The sequence below is a fragment of the Curcuma longa genome, unplaced genomic scaffold, assembly GCF_044706935.1.
Source record: "Curcuma longa cultivar G26 ecotype Majalengka, Jawa Barat unplaced genomic scaffold, ITB_CL_G26_1.1 contig_18985, whole genome shotgun sequence".
NCBI classification, from domain to species: domain Eukaryota; kingdom Viridiplantae; phylum Streptophyta; class Magnoliopsida; order Zingiberales; family Zingiberaceae; genus Curcuma; species Curcuma longa.
In genome coordinates, this window is record NW_027430964.1 from 90,780 (window position 1) to 105,819 (window position 15,040).

A 15,040-nucleotide genomic window follows, 5' to 3' on the forward strand; every position below is an offset into this window, starting at 1 on the left:
GATCGAACTTAAATTTTGATTATGACAAAGGGATTCAAAGTTAAGTCTATTTGTGATCTAACGGTGTGAATGAGTTTGCAGGAAGGTCCTAAATGTACTTAGGCAAAAGTCCTAGCTGCGGTTAGGCAAGGGGAAAATCCTAGGGGTGGTAACCCTAGGTCATAGGGGGTGGTAACCCTATGCGGAAAGTCTTGGTGGGTCGAGTGCTTTAGGCAAAAGTCCTAGGGGGTGGTAATCCTAGGTGAAAAGTCCTGGTGTCGCGAACCAGGTGGAAGACTGGACCAGTCGAGAAGCGGAAGTCCAGCAGAAAGTCCGGGAGCATCGAGCGCCGAGCAAAAGTCCAGTCGATCTGGAGGATCGTACTGACATCAGGTAATCTCTCTTGAGGGGAGTAGGTGAGGACGCGTTCCCCGGAAGAGGGAACAGTAGGCGTCGGGTCGACCTAGGATTTCCGGATGGAAATCCAAAGTCAGACTCGGACAGTCCGGAGGCTGTCGACATATCTTTTTATCCATTTATGTTCTAACTTTGTGTTGCAGGTCTGTTTTGAGATTAACATATTTTGCAGGGATCAAAATGCAATATTTGGTTTGCTTTGAGATTAACATGTTTTACAGGGACCAAAATGCAATATTTGTCTTGAATTGTGGATAAGTAGCAGAATAAATCTGCTCTGATCGGCTGATCCATGCGTGCAAGGCTGATCCACGCGTGTAAGACTTTAATTGGTTCCTCAACGTGTAGATCCTATTTCCAAGGATCTTGATTAACTTTGCAAAAGCTTTAAAAGTCACCTCAACGTGAAGACCAAGTGAATGAATCTCTTGAACAAGAGAGCAATTGGTCTTCTCCAACGTGCTGCCTCAAAAAGCTTCAACAACGTTCTGCTGATCCGATTCTTCATCTCTTAAATTGTTGATATAATTTTATTATAGCATTTGAATTAAAATACTGATTGTATAAAGTTTTTTCGATATTATAGTTGTTGCCCATCGAAAGCGATCAACGATCGCGGGCCTTGGAGTAGGAGTCGCTCAAGACTCCGAACCAAGTAAATCTTGGTGTCCCTGTGCCTTGTTTTATCTTTGTTTCCGCTGCGTTTGTTTTACTCGTACGATTCCGAAACAAACGAAATAGCCACGAGCGCTATTCACCCCCCCTCTAGCGCGATCTCGATCCAACATTATGTATTAACGGAGGCGTTTTCTTTATTCCCACCTGCATCTTATTATCTAGAATAATAAGTGTGAAATTAGTCATTGCTCTTCAGATTTGAATCTCGAGATAAATATTTTAAAGATCATTTTTATATAAATTATGTTTCAAATTTATCCAGTAAATAAATGAATTAATTTAAATATTAGAGAATTACAGCACATGATATCAGTGAACTTAAGTATATAATTGAGATGGTTACTCGGCCTTGTGCAAATAAAATAAATCAGATATATATAAATAAAAATAATTTAAAGAATGCATTATCTTGAATAAGGTATAATTTGGAACTTTGTTATATCTATAAAAATCCCTGTTTAAGCAAATTACTTGCATCAATGTCCTTGGACATGAAAAAGCTAAAGATAGATAGATATTATATTTTGCATAGACATGTTCGTTGCAGCCATATGTTATATTTTGATTTCTTGTGTCTGAATCATTATTAGTTTACTCAATACCTACCTACTTAATTGTACATATTATATATACAACAACAAATTAATAGTGTGGATATATATAAATAATCTAATTGGGACCATATTTAAATTTGATTTGTGTCACATCTTACCTATCCTCTTGGTTAAGCTCAAGCTCAGATGACTGTGCTTGTGTTACCTAGCTAGAACCCACAAACCCAATGTATTATTTAATTATTAAAAATAAAAACATAAAAATTTGAAAAACATTAGTGAAAATGTTGATATTTACATGATTATAAATTTTTATTATTATATATTAACTTTAATGCAATATAGATAATTTAATATAATGTGAATATTGCATTTTAAATTTCTTAAAAAATATTTATGTTTGTTATTCAAGCATACTTTTCCTGGTTGCTTGCTTTCTAAGGATAAGTATCAATGTAGTTCTATATACCTTATAACTATTTTCATTATCACATGTGAGTTGGAGATGGTTTTAGACATGATAATGGTTCGATGAATATCTTGAAGGTTGACCTTTGAGTGTGTATAAGTCGTACTCTAAATTTACTCGGTAAGGAACCAGAAGAAAGATCATCTATCTCTAGATTAGTCGGACAAAACTTAAGACATATGAATTATATATTGAAATAATTAAAAAGGGCTTAGTTGTAAATTTTAAAATTTATTGGACCTTTATGAAAAAATATAAATAATTCTTTTTAAAACTTCTCTAACCGTAAACCCTAATCTCCTTAAAAATGATCTCACCCTCAAACTCCTTACGCCGCCGCCGCCATCCTTACTCCCTGCTGTCGTCGTCGTCGTCGCACGTCGTCACAGCACTGCCAACATTTCACAGCATTAAGTGCGAGTGGATATTTAATTAAGGTGGAGTTTTTCTCACTTGATCTCTTTCGATCTCCTTTCGTACATGAATAAACAATTTAATTGAATCCCTTTATCTTGATTGTCCTATGGATTCATAACTCAACGAACAATCCAAATTTCCTTAGCTCTTCGCGTTGCTACTTTTTTTCATATTATAGGATGCAAATCAATTACTTGTAGCTTATAAACTATTATTGATTTTATTCGGATTCCAACCTATGAAAATATCATTCTTTTATTCTTGTTTGGCCTAAGATATTATTTCACATGCGACTTCCTATTATAAATCAACTTAAGTTTTTTCTTAATAACAAATATCAATAATTTCATTCCTTTAGAAGATAATAATATGTCATATGTTTCTATATATATCCTTATGGTTTGATTTCATCATTCATATTTGCTTATCTTTTCATATATGATCTATTGTTGTTTGTCCAAAAGTTTGATCATGAAAAAAAAGGAATAACCTGAATGATTACGAGGAAATAAAAAGTAGATGAATATTAGAAATGAATTTTATTCATGAAATTCTAATAACTGAAGCAAGCCATATAATCATACGAGAGAGCTTCGGCTCAATACTCGTAAGAAGATATATAACTTTTCTGGTTAATACTTCCTGGCGTCTCATATTTTTAAACACTTTTGGATAATACTTACTCTCAAATGTCTCCTTGAATTGCTTCCAAGAGATGGACTCAGTCCTAAAAGTTTGCTTCTGCATACGCCACCAAACCACTGCTCGTCCCCGAAAGGAATAGGTGGCCAAGTGTACCTTCTCCATATCCCGACAGGCTATATAGTCAAAGGTGTTCTCTAAATCTTCTACCTAGTTACGAGCTTCCCATGGTTCAGTAGTACCGTGGAAAAGAATGCATCGATCTTTTACTAACTTTGCAAGTTGTACAATTCTAGCCTTGCCAACTGGAATACTTTCAGTAGGTGTATCAGATTCGTTCCTAGAGTCTTCCGTTGAGCTAGTCCTCGACTCGCTCTGCTGCTCAGTTGGGTGTTTTGAACCTTGAGCTACTTGTTGACTGGGAAGGTTCTCCGGTATGGAAGGGTGTGGCTGACCTCACTCAAGTTCTCCAACAGCAGGAGTACGTTTATGGTCATGATCGCGAACTGTAGAAGATTATTCCCGCACCATGGTCTGCAATGAACCCATAGGGTGAGACAATGTCATACACAGTCATAAAAATCTATGACTTTTATATTTTGCTCAGAGACCCTCGATTTAGTTTGGAAATGACTCTATAGACCATTAAAGAAACACAATGCACAAATCATGAACTCCTAGACACATATCGCCAACCTCGCTCTTATACCAATAAATATTATCATGTCTCGGAGACTTCCATCCCTATATGGAAGTTAGCCTCCTTGCTCGGATAATATTTATCCCTGCATCAACAACTATGAATAACCCAACAAGAGTACACAGGCTGTACGAACATAAATATGTAATATTTTATTCAATAATGTAGACAATGTTCAATCCCAAAATCCGACTCTACCATACCATGACATGACTGACAACTGACCCCGTGCAGATAATGAAATGAACAATATCAAAACAACAAAATGTATAAGTAGCCTAATTGACTGCATAGATGATTTTGATAACTTAGCTGTGTTACTAGACACTTGTGCTATCCCTAATTGACTCATAGATGATTTTGATAACTCAGCTAAGTTTAATTGGTGCGATGCAGTTTATAGTTTCATGGCTCCTCAATTAGAGGCCATTAGTTTGGCGATTACATCGAGAACCAGAGGCTGAAATATTTGTCACACCTTCTTGCTCCATTCTAAAACAAGAGTATAGACGATAAGCAAAATCCTCAACTCGAATGTAGAGAGTCGAATCAGGTCAGTTTGTGGGTTTCGTTGAAAATACTAAGTGAGTTGCTACTGTCTGAAAGGGACACAAGAAGACACTTGCAAATTCTTTCGGTGTGGGGTGATCTCGCCGGCTAAATAAAGTGTCAGATGTTTGTCTTCAATGACTTAACAGAGAAAAAATTAGGTTTGCATGCGTGGAGAGAGAGAGATAGGGAAAAAGATGTTGAGGTTGCATGCATCCTAACCATCAAAATTATTTTCAAATTTAAATGTTTCAAATGTGATTCGCGGATGCATTAGAAATCGACGTGTAGAAAGCTAATATTGGAAGGAAAGGTAGCTCCCAAATCAGTACACCCTTTTGTCATACTCAAAATATGACGTGTGATTTTAAAATTTCTTAAATCTATATGCCCACTTTGATAAATCACCCAAAAAGCAATAACAGTATGTAACAGTTAACTTCCATTCCATTTTAGGAAAACATGACAACAATTAAATAGCTCGTACACATGCATGCTTTAAAAACTCTTCACGTGCATTAAATAAGATTATAAATAGCAAGAGAAAGCTATGCATCAACCACAAAATCTCTGGTGATGGAGAAGCAATTGACAACTCTGGTTCTAGCAAAGAAAAGATAGTTTGCAAGACATCAATATAATATTGTTTGTGAGATATAATATTGTTTGTGAAATATAATTATATGTTGTGTTTATATAAGGTTTAATATATAAGATATGATTTATGTGTTTTTATTCGGAAATGGAAGAATTAAGTAAAAAAATTAACAAGAGAGTATCATGCTAACATTAAAAGATGGTGAAGCTCAAATTGAACAAATGGCTAAAAGAGACTTAATAGAATTTCAATTATGTCGATAGGCAATTCATCGCAATATAATCTTACTTTTAATTGAGTTACTTGAGGAGATTTTGAATGGTTTAAATCTTATTAGACGAGAACCAATGTGATGTGATCTTTGACCAAGCAATTCAAAGGGTCTTGTTTAAAAATTTTCTATCAAAATCAACTCCAAGGTTTATATAAATCTAATATTTTTTTTAAAACTTATTGGATGCTGTCTCTGAACCTTGTAGAGAAGATCATGGCTTTGAAAAACCATGAGTAGGTCCAAATCCTTCTATTGTAAATTCACAATTCTATTTGAGTCACATGAGATTAATTTTTAAAATTAATTTTGAATTAGAAAATATTTTTAAAGCTCTTTTGAATTTTAAAGTTCCACATACAATTTCTAAAATTATTTAAAAATATATATATAGAAGTTATTTATCAATTTTCAAGGTCCAACAAACCAATTTTAAAATATATGGAAATTTAAAATTAATTCTTAAAATTTTAAAGGCGAACTTGAATTTTGAAATGAGTTAAACTATAATTTATATAAAATCATTTAGGAAAAGTTATTTCCATTTGTTAGAATTTCTTTTGAATTAATTTCTCAACTGTGTGTTAAATTAAGTCGGATCATGTTAAAATTAAAAAATTTAGATATTCTAATCAAACCAAATCCATCTGCCAAAAATTAAGTCTATTTACCCCCGTGGGATTTGTTGTGAAGGAGAGGAGAGCTTTGAGTTTGAGGAATTTCCATCTGCCAAAAATGTCAATTTTTTTTCCTTTGTGCAGCAAATGAAGAATAAAGTGACATGGTAGAGAGGCAGGCTAACCGAGCTGAAGTGTTTAGCCTCGCAACAAGGCAAACTACAACAGGCAAGGCTTAGACAACGATTGAGACATGGATGACAAACACCAAAGTCTAACAATAGTCTTAATTGGATGATGGACATAGGGGATACTAAAGACAAGCTCGATAGGGACTAGGAGGACAACATCTTTTTTACCTTTTGACTTTTCATCTCCTCTCCCCCCTCTCAATTAAGAAAAATGGTGTAAGCACTTGTGGTGTGAGCCACTCCTATTCCTCTCCATCCCTTTCTCTTGTCTACCCTCCCCATCAATAGGTGAGCATACACTTAACGGATGGGAACCATATCTAATTAATTAATCTAAAATATACTCTTTTCTATTCTTACTTTACTCATGATTAGCGGTGTCAATTAGTCATACCTAGGTCGGGCACGACATGTGTCTTGTTGGTCATTTTTTCATGTTGTGCTTGACCCAACATGACTCCAGATGGGTCATGCCAAGCATGACAAAAAAAAAAAAAAAGGTCTTTGCTCTTGTTACGGGGATAATCCGAGAGGCCCTTGGTCAGACCCTTGGTCAGACTCGAGTCTAAGTTTGGTCCCATCTCACGGGCCCAGCCAGCCGAATCTGTGAACTTGATGGGTCAAGTTCCTTAGTATCGAAGTATACCCATTCGGCTATTTACTGGCCGAATCGCCCATTCGGCCAGTTACTGGCCGAATCGCCCCCACGCGGCCATTAATTAGCCGAATCGCCCATTCGGCTAATTACTGGCTGAATCGCCCCCACGCGACCATTGCTTAGCCGAATCGCCCATTCGGCTAATTACTGGCCGAATCGCCTCCGCGCGGCCAATGCTTGGCCGAATCGCCCATTCGACCAGTTACTGGCCGAATCGCCCCCACACGACCATTGCTTAGCTGAATCGCCCATTCGGCTAGTTACTGGTCGAATCACTCCCCACGCGGCTATTGCTTAGCCGAATCGCCCATTCGGCTAATTACTGGCCGAATCACCCATTCGACAGTCCTCTAGCCGAATCACCTATTCGGTTGACTCCTATCTGAATCGCTTATGCGGTGTCCCTCTGGCCGAATCGATCGTATGGCTCCTTTCTTACTTAGCTTCCGCAACATTTCAACGCTGAAGGCCTTCGCCTCACGCCTCCTTTACCAAGACGAATCAACGAACCACCCTACAGTGCCCTGGTACATCCCATCATTTTTGACAGGCCCACGCCCCCATTTATTAAGACTATCTCCCCGTCGCCTGCACGGATGGTGACAAGATAACACTTTACCGGCGATGGGACAGGGAACTCGATTGTTCCTGCCATCTCATTAATCATGATGGGACGTTCCTTAAATGATGACGTGACAGGTATACACGTTCATCTCCTCCTTAAAACGACCACTCCCTGCAGCAGGTAACTCTCTCGACCTCTCTCAACTTCTGCTCAAGCTCTTCTTTCACTGTTCATCTTCTTCCTCCCACCGTCCCTGACTTGAGCGTCGGAGTGGTCGCGCCAGAGCAACCCCTGGCCTTCCCACTAACATTCTTTGTGTGCGCAGGTCCCTGAGTCCCTGAAGCTTTTCCTGTTCCCCGCCAGCTCCGACGAAGCTCCAGAAGACCCAGAAATTCCCGTCGTCCTTAGCTCCCTCCACTGTTCCATTCTCACGGCAAGGAAGGTCCGGTGACGTGTCCAGAAGAAGCTCTCAACCGGAACATAATTTGGCGCCGTCTGTGGGAAGGTTTCTAGCCCGGATTTGAGATGCCGACGGACGAACCTCCTCAACCTCGCATTCTCACCATAACGCAGGAAAATTTTGATAGGGTGGTGGCCGCCGCCGTCCTAGCAGTCTCCAGGCAACAATCACAGGTACCAGCTACCCCCTCAAGACCTCGCTCTTTCTCCGGTGAAGCCCCACCGACACCGGCGCCAACCCTAGCACGCCGATTGTTTGAGCCCGTAGAGGCCCACCAGGCTCAGGCCCATCAGGCCCAAGCCCCTCTAGCTCCAGCCCCCAGACTCGAGCCCATCAGGTCCAAGCCTACCACACTCAAGTCCATCAGGCCCAAGCCTGCTAGGCTCCGGCCCATCAGGCCCAAGCCCCTCCAGCTTCAGCCCCCCAGACTCAAGCCCATCAGGCCCAAGCCTACCAGACTCAAGTCTATCAGGCCCAAGCCTGCCAGGCTCTGGCCCATCAGGCCCAAGGTCAAGCCCAGCCCTATATTTTTGAAGACTACGGTGGGATGTCCGTAGAATCTGCAGCGGCTAGAACTCCACCTCGTCATCTCGCACGGGGAAAGGGCCCATGTTCAGGAGAAGGCAGTAACTCCCACATATCTCCTTTTGCCCAGTGGATTTTAGAAGAGGAACTCCCGCGTCACTTTCGCGCCCCTCAGCTTGTGGATTACACCGGAGCGACTGATCCGGAAGACCATTTGGGGAAATTTGAGAATGCCGCCATGTTACATCAGTACACAGATGCCATCAAATGCCGAGTTTTTCTCACCACCTTGGCCGGCGCGGCGGTCCGCTGGTTCAATCATCTGCCGCCCGCATCCATATGCTCTTTCAATGATTTCCGAAGCTCCTTTCTAAGGCACTTCGCCACCAGCCGAGCTTACCGAAAGACAGTGATGGACCTTTTTTCCATCAAACAGAAATCCAAGGAGTCACTCAAGGAGTACGTGCGCAGATTCAATCAGGGGGCGTAGGAAGTCCTGGCCGCTCCATCAGAGGTCCTCGTCAGTGCCTTTTCCCAGGGATTGATAGAGGGAGACTTCTTCCGATCTCTCATCAAGAATCCTCCCGAGAATTTCGACATGCTGCTGACCCGAGCCGACAAGTACATACAAGTGGAAGAAGCTCAGTCGGCTCGGCGCATAAACTCCGACACTTCCTCCCACGGTGGTCCGACTCGACAGCTTACTCCGGCCGTTTGAAGTGAACACCGCCATCCGCCTCAACCACTCAGGAGACCGGAGCCGGAGCATCCAATTAAACCAGCAGGTGGCCCTCGTGCCATACAAGCAGTGGATTCCCGACCCACTCAACCGTCGGGGCCTTCACGATGGCTGCCCCGTTTCTGTGCGTATCATCGATCGCGGACTCACGATACGCGGGATTGCCATCAGTATGCCCGGGTCCTCTGGGAGTGAGAAGAACAGCGCTCGGGGAGGGCGACACCTGCCCCCAACCCCGGCGGGAGACCCACACTCAGGCCGCTCCTCAACCTCCGCCACTCTCTCCTCGGGCCGCCTACAAGCGCCACCGGTCTCCGAGAGAACTCACTCCCCCAATGCAGAATGAGGGGGATCGCGGTCAGGGATCCGACCCCCATGATCCTCGAGCCGGCAATCAAGATAACGCCCCCCGAGGCAATATCCTCATGATTACGTGGGGCGCTACAGATGGAGACTCCAACCGAGCCAGGAAGGCCCACAGCTGCCAGTTGGAAGTCTGCGGGGTGGCTGGAGGAAGTCGAGGAGATGGGCCCATCATCGATTTTGGACCACAAGATTTGGAGGGAGTAGAAACTCCTCATGACGATGCGCTGGTCATAAGGGCCACCATCGCCAACTATGATATATCCCGAGTGTTTGTCGACACTGGTAGTTTCGTCAACATCATCTTCAAGACAGCCTTTGATCAGATGCAAATTGATGTGACTGACCTGGAGCTGATGGCCACTTCCTTATACAGCTTCACAGGGAACGAAGTTCGCCCCTTGGGACAGATACGCCTCGCTATCTCTCTCGGCGAGGAACCAGCTCGAAGGACGAGGAACTTGATGACGGCCTCCTCGGACCTACTCCATCGACAATAATTAGGTCTCGGACCTACTCCATTGACATTACTTAGGTCTCGGACCTACTCCATCGACAATAATTAGGTCTCGGACCTACTCCATCGATAATAATTAGGTCTCGGACCTACTCCATCGACCTACTCCATCGACATTACTTAGGTCTCGAACCTACTCCATCGATAATAATTAGGTTTCGGACCTACTCCATCGATAATAATTAGGTCTCGGGCCTACTCCATCGACAATAATTAGGTCTCGGACCTACTCCATCGACGTTACTTAGGTCTCGGACCTACTCCATCAACACTACTTAGGTCTCAGACCTACTCCCTCGACAAACGCCCTCTTCAGGGCTCAACCTCCATCGACTTGGACAAAGGCATGGATGGAGCATACGACCATTTGCTCCTGGGTCCTCGCTATCTAGACTCGAAGGCAAGTATGCACCAAGCTCCGAGGGTCCAGCCTCACCTGCAGCTATACCTCCTCCGTTTGAGGATAATGAAGCCTACAAAGGTATGGTTCCCCGGACATTGGATTATTCAGGGACAAGGAGTTACTCTACCTTAGGCTTCCCCGCCCGCCAAGTGCTATACCAACTCGGCGATCCCGACGAGCGATTCGGGAACAGACTGCATTCGGCCACCCGTTGAGCTTGGCGGACAACTCGTTCACCACTTGTTAGCAGGCCTCACTTGATCAAGCATAGCCAAACCCAAATGACCAAGGCACACGGCTTCGGACCTCGCCCCTTCACCACGCTAGGAAAAAGACTTAGTTCCCGGGAGACCCCCTCTCAATCTAAGTTTCATTTTTTCCCCGAGTCGACCTTTCTACCTCTTCAATTCGGACTAGGTGCACGACGCATGAAACCCGACGAAAAATTCCCAAAGAAACAGAAAAATAAAAAGAGTACCAATAAAATTCTCATTAATATATCAAAAGATTACAGCAAGAAGGCCGGAGCCGAATACATTTACTTTTTCTTCCCCTTCCCTTTGCCAGCCGGAGGCTTCTTTACGACTTCAGAAGCAGTCCGGGCAGAGGCGGGCAGCTCTTTCCATACCCTCTACGGGTCTAGCTGGTCGAAGGACTTCACCCGGGATAACCACGCCCGCCGCCTGAAGCTGCCTCAGTGCACCCTCAAAACCGGACTGAAGCATATTAGCAGTCCGCTCCAAAAACTGGTCAGTGAACTCCTTGGACTTCAGCCAGGCCTCCTTGGCCGCTTCGACCCGATCCTCCTCGCTGACTTTGTAAGCGGCAAGCTCGTTGCGCGCTTCGGTCGAAACGCCTTCGACTACTCTGGCCGCTTCGGTCAGCTCGGCCACTTGTTTCTTTAGCTCCGCTGTTTCGGCCTCCAGTGTCTCGACCTGCGCTTGCCGGCTGTCGGACTTATCATAGACAAAGTCCAAATCGGCTTGTTGTTGTTCTAGCTGCTCCTCCAAGTAGTATAGCTCATCGTCCTGTTTGACGAGTCGTTCCTCTACCTTGGAGAGCTGCTCTTCCTTCTGCTGCAGCTCCTCCTTGAGATCTTGTACCTGAGATAGGCCCTCCTGCAGTTCGTGCTCTAAGTTGTCGGCCCTATCCTCAGCCGTCTGTTGCCTAGCCAGGGCTAGACTAGCCTCATGCTGGTGCCGAGTCGCGGCACTCTGCGCCGTCTGGAGCTCTCTGATATGCGCAGACTCTCGGGCTCTCAGCTCCGCCACTTGCCCTTCCAAAGATTGGAATTGGAGGCAAATTTGAGGCAGGCGGTTATGAACCTCCAGAGTCTCACATAAGACCTGCACCACCAACCGATATCAGTCAACGATGCAACTAATACCGAGGACACATAGGAGGTAAGGAATAGAGCTTACCCGGACTATGGAGTAAATGCCGCGGCTGGTTAAGTCCGATAGCACCAGGGATGAATAATGGGAGGGACCTCTGATTGACCTCACTAGGTCAATAACGCTGTTGATTTCTCCTCGCGTGAAAGAGGCGTCTATTGGGACGGAGGGAGTGCGGGTGTCCTGAGGCGGGAATACTCCTCCTGGGAAAATTCCCGTTGCGCTCGGAGGAAAGACGGGGAGGGGAAGTAGAGGGGGTCGCGTCGCGGAAGATGGCATAGCCGTAGATGAGGAGACGACCCTCACTGAAGGAGCCGTCTCCCTTCTTGTGCCTTGCGGGACTTCTGCCGGCGCTGAGGATATGGACCTCGGATTGGCTACCTGCGTCGTCCCTACAACTGTGGGCAACGTCATTGCTGGTTCGGTAATTGCAGTCCCTTCGGCCTCTGTTTCCTTCTTGGTCGAAGGCCCCACAACCCCCTCCGCAGATGAACTCGCCGGTAACTCCGCTGGCTGCTCGGTTAGTTGGACAACCACTGATTCCACCATTCGCGGTGACTGCACTGCCGCCATCTCTGGTAGGCCTCCCCCCGTAGTCGTAGCCGGGACAGTCGTGGATTCGGTAGATGGCGCTACCGAATCAGGGACTTGCTCTCCCCTCGATGCTGCATCAGGCGCAGTTGGCCTCGTGGCCAAGGCCCTAGGAGATCCGTCCATGGACTCCTTGACTGGGTCCACAGTCGATGCCTTCGGTAGGATAGCTGGTGTCGCGGCCTCTGAAGTCACTCGCCTCGCCACTCGTTGCTCCGCTTGGCGACTCGACTCGGTTCCGGGTGTACTCTTCGGCGCCTTCGCGGGACTGGGCTTCTTCTTCTTCTGCTTAGGCTTGGCTGGCGGTTCAGGACGAGCTTTCTGCTTCAACTTGCCCTCTTCAATCACTGGAGGACGCTGCCGAGACGCTGGTTCATCGGTGGGCTTGTTGATGGTCAGTGCCTTGGCCTTAGGGGCCTTCTCGTAGGGATCCTCAGCTCGGGACTTCTTGGCCTTAAGGGCCTTCTCGCGTGGCTCCTCCGCTCGAAGCCTCTTAGCCTTGGAAGCCTTCTCGCGAGGCTCTTCCATCAAGGGCCGCTTCGCGGCTCGGCTGGAGGGCGTGGCCGAATGGGACCTCGTCTCGGACCCCGCCGCTGCCGACTGACTGCCGGTTGAAGCGGCTACTGCTGGAGTCCCTTCAGAAGGGCTGGGAGTCGCCAACCTCTTAAAAGAAGCGCGGTCCCACTTTATAAACTTGTTCAGTGAAGCCGCCATCCAGGGATCCTCTGCAAAAAGCTGAGACACACATGAAATTAGACATTAACGAACTAAGGCAACCACACTATCTTACCAAGCGGCTGAGACAGCTCCGCAGCAATCGGGCTCAGACCCGCCCGAAACAGAAGACCCTCCTCGCCTATTAGCCGCTCGACGTGAAATTTCAAGCCATCCAGCACCTGTGACGCCATTGAGTAGGCGGTGTCCGACTTGTAGCCGCTCAGTCAAGGCGGAATCAGGAGTTCGTCCTGCCACTCGGTTATGCGAAGAGGACTCGGGGGTGGACAAAGAAGATGTAACGCCCGCCCTTACATAGGGCCCATGACGGAGCTACAGTTACTCTTTTTCATTTATTTCATAAGAGATCACATACGAATATCCTTAAAACTTTGCAGTTACATACAATCATGGCAAGGAATTCATATATGATTTGCAAATGAAACTAAAGGTGCATGCATTGTCTAGTCAATTACTACTTAGCAATATTCCTTATCCAAACAGAAAATGTCTAGACATTCAACATGCATAGATAAAAGTCATGTTTAATAATTTACCAACTTATGCCATGTCACCACCACCACACACATCACATCATCACTGCTGCTTCCCTTGTTTAGTGACTACTGGAATCTGCAATATATATGCACAAGGCTTAGTAAGTCCCTTTCCTACTCACAAAACCTTTCGTCACAACACATTCCTTTAGCAAAGGTGCACATGCAGCTTGCATCAAGCATATACATCATTACTACATTCAGCACATGCATACAAACAATATGGAACTAGGATCAAGTTAAGTATGTGGTTTGGCTAACTGCGTTGAAGTAAGATTGCAGAGAAACAGGTCAAAGTCCTAGTAAGTCTAGGCAGGAAGACTTGGCAAAGTCAACGTGCACCAGGCAAGATCCGGACTTGGGTAGTTGCGGATGAAATGGACTTGGGTCAGGAGGACCAAGTAAGTCCTGGGGGGCAACGACAGAGCCGAGCAAAAGTCCAACAGGTCAGGAGGACTTGGTTGGCATCAGGTAAATTCTCCCGAGGGGAGTGGGTGAGAACGCGTTCCTACGAGGGACAGTAGGCGCCGGTCTAACCCAGGATCTCACCGGAGATCCGAAGTTAAGACTCGAAATCGGTTCGGTAAGCTGACCGGTTTGTTAAATTACTATGTATTTCGAGCTAACTTAATTTGCAGGAAAGAAGAGCTTGAAAAAGTGAAACTCCGGCCGAAAATTCAAGTTTTCGGGTCTGGAGTCGACTCAGATGAGTTCTGGAGTCGACTCCAGCCCAATCAGCACAGAACCGGAAGTCAGCGAGTCAAAAGTCGCCGCCAGCAAAGCTGGAGTCGACTCAGACGGCGATCTGAGTCGACTCAGGTCAAGATTTTATCGTCTCCGCCGCCACCGCGACTGGAGTCGACTCAGAACCAGACTGGAGTCGACTCAGGAGGGATAAGCAGCGAAGGCGATAGACTTCTATCCGCCACGTCGGCTGGAGTCGACCCAGATGCCTATCTGAGTCGACTCAGGGTGCCTATATAAGGCAGACGCGAGCAGCTCTCGAATCATCAATTGCTTTCACGCTCAAACGCTTTCCTCGTGTCCATTTAGCATCCGATCTTCGACGCTGGTGCCGAGACTACATCAAGCTACTTCGACGAGCACCGAGACGCCGAAATCATCTTCCGGGAAGCGCGAAAAGTGGTAAACAAAGACTGTACTATCATTCTAATCTTTTAACTGTAATCGAGCTTTCTGTAATCGTATTTCGACATACTTGCTACCGCCAGGAGCAAGTATTCTAGTGGATTGCCCAAAGTAAACGGTCAAAGACCGTGGGCCTTGGAGTAGCAGCGTATCGCTGTGAACCAAGTAAAAAACAACCGAGTCTTTTATTTTCTGCACAATCTCTTTATACTTGCAAATCGAATTTTCGCTTACGCTTCCGCACGCAGAATTTTATCGAACTTCGAAAAGCGCTAAAATACGCTATTCACCCCCCCCCCCTCTAGCGTATTTCCGGTCCTACA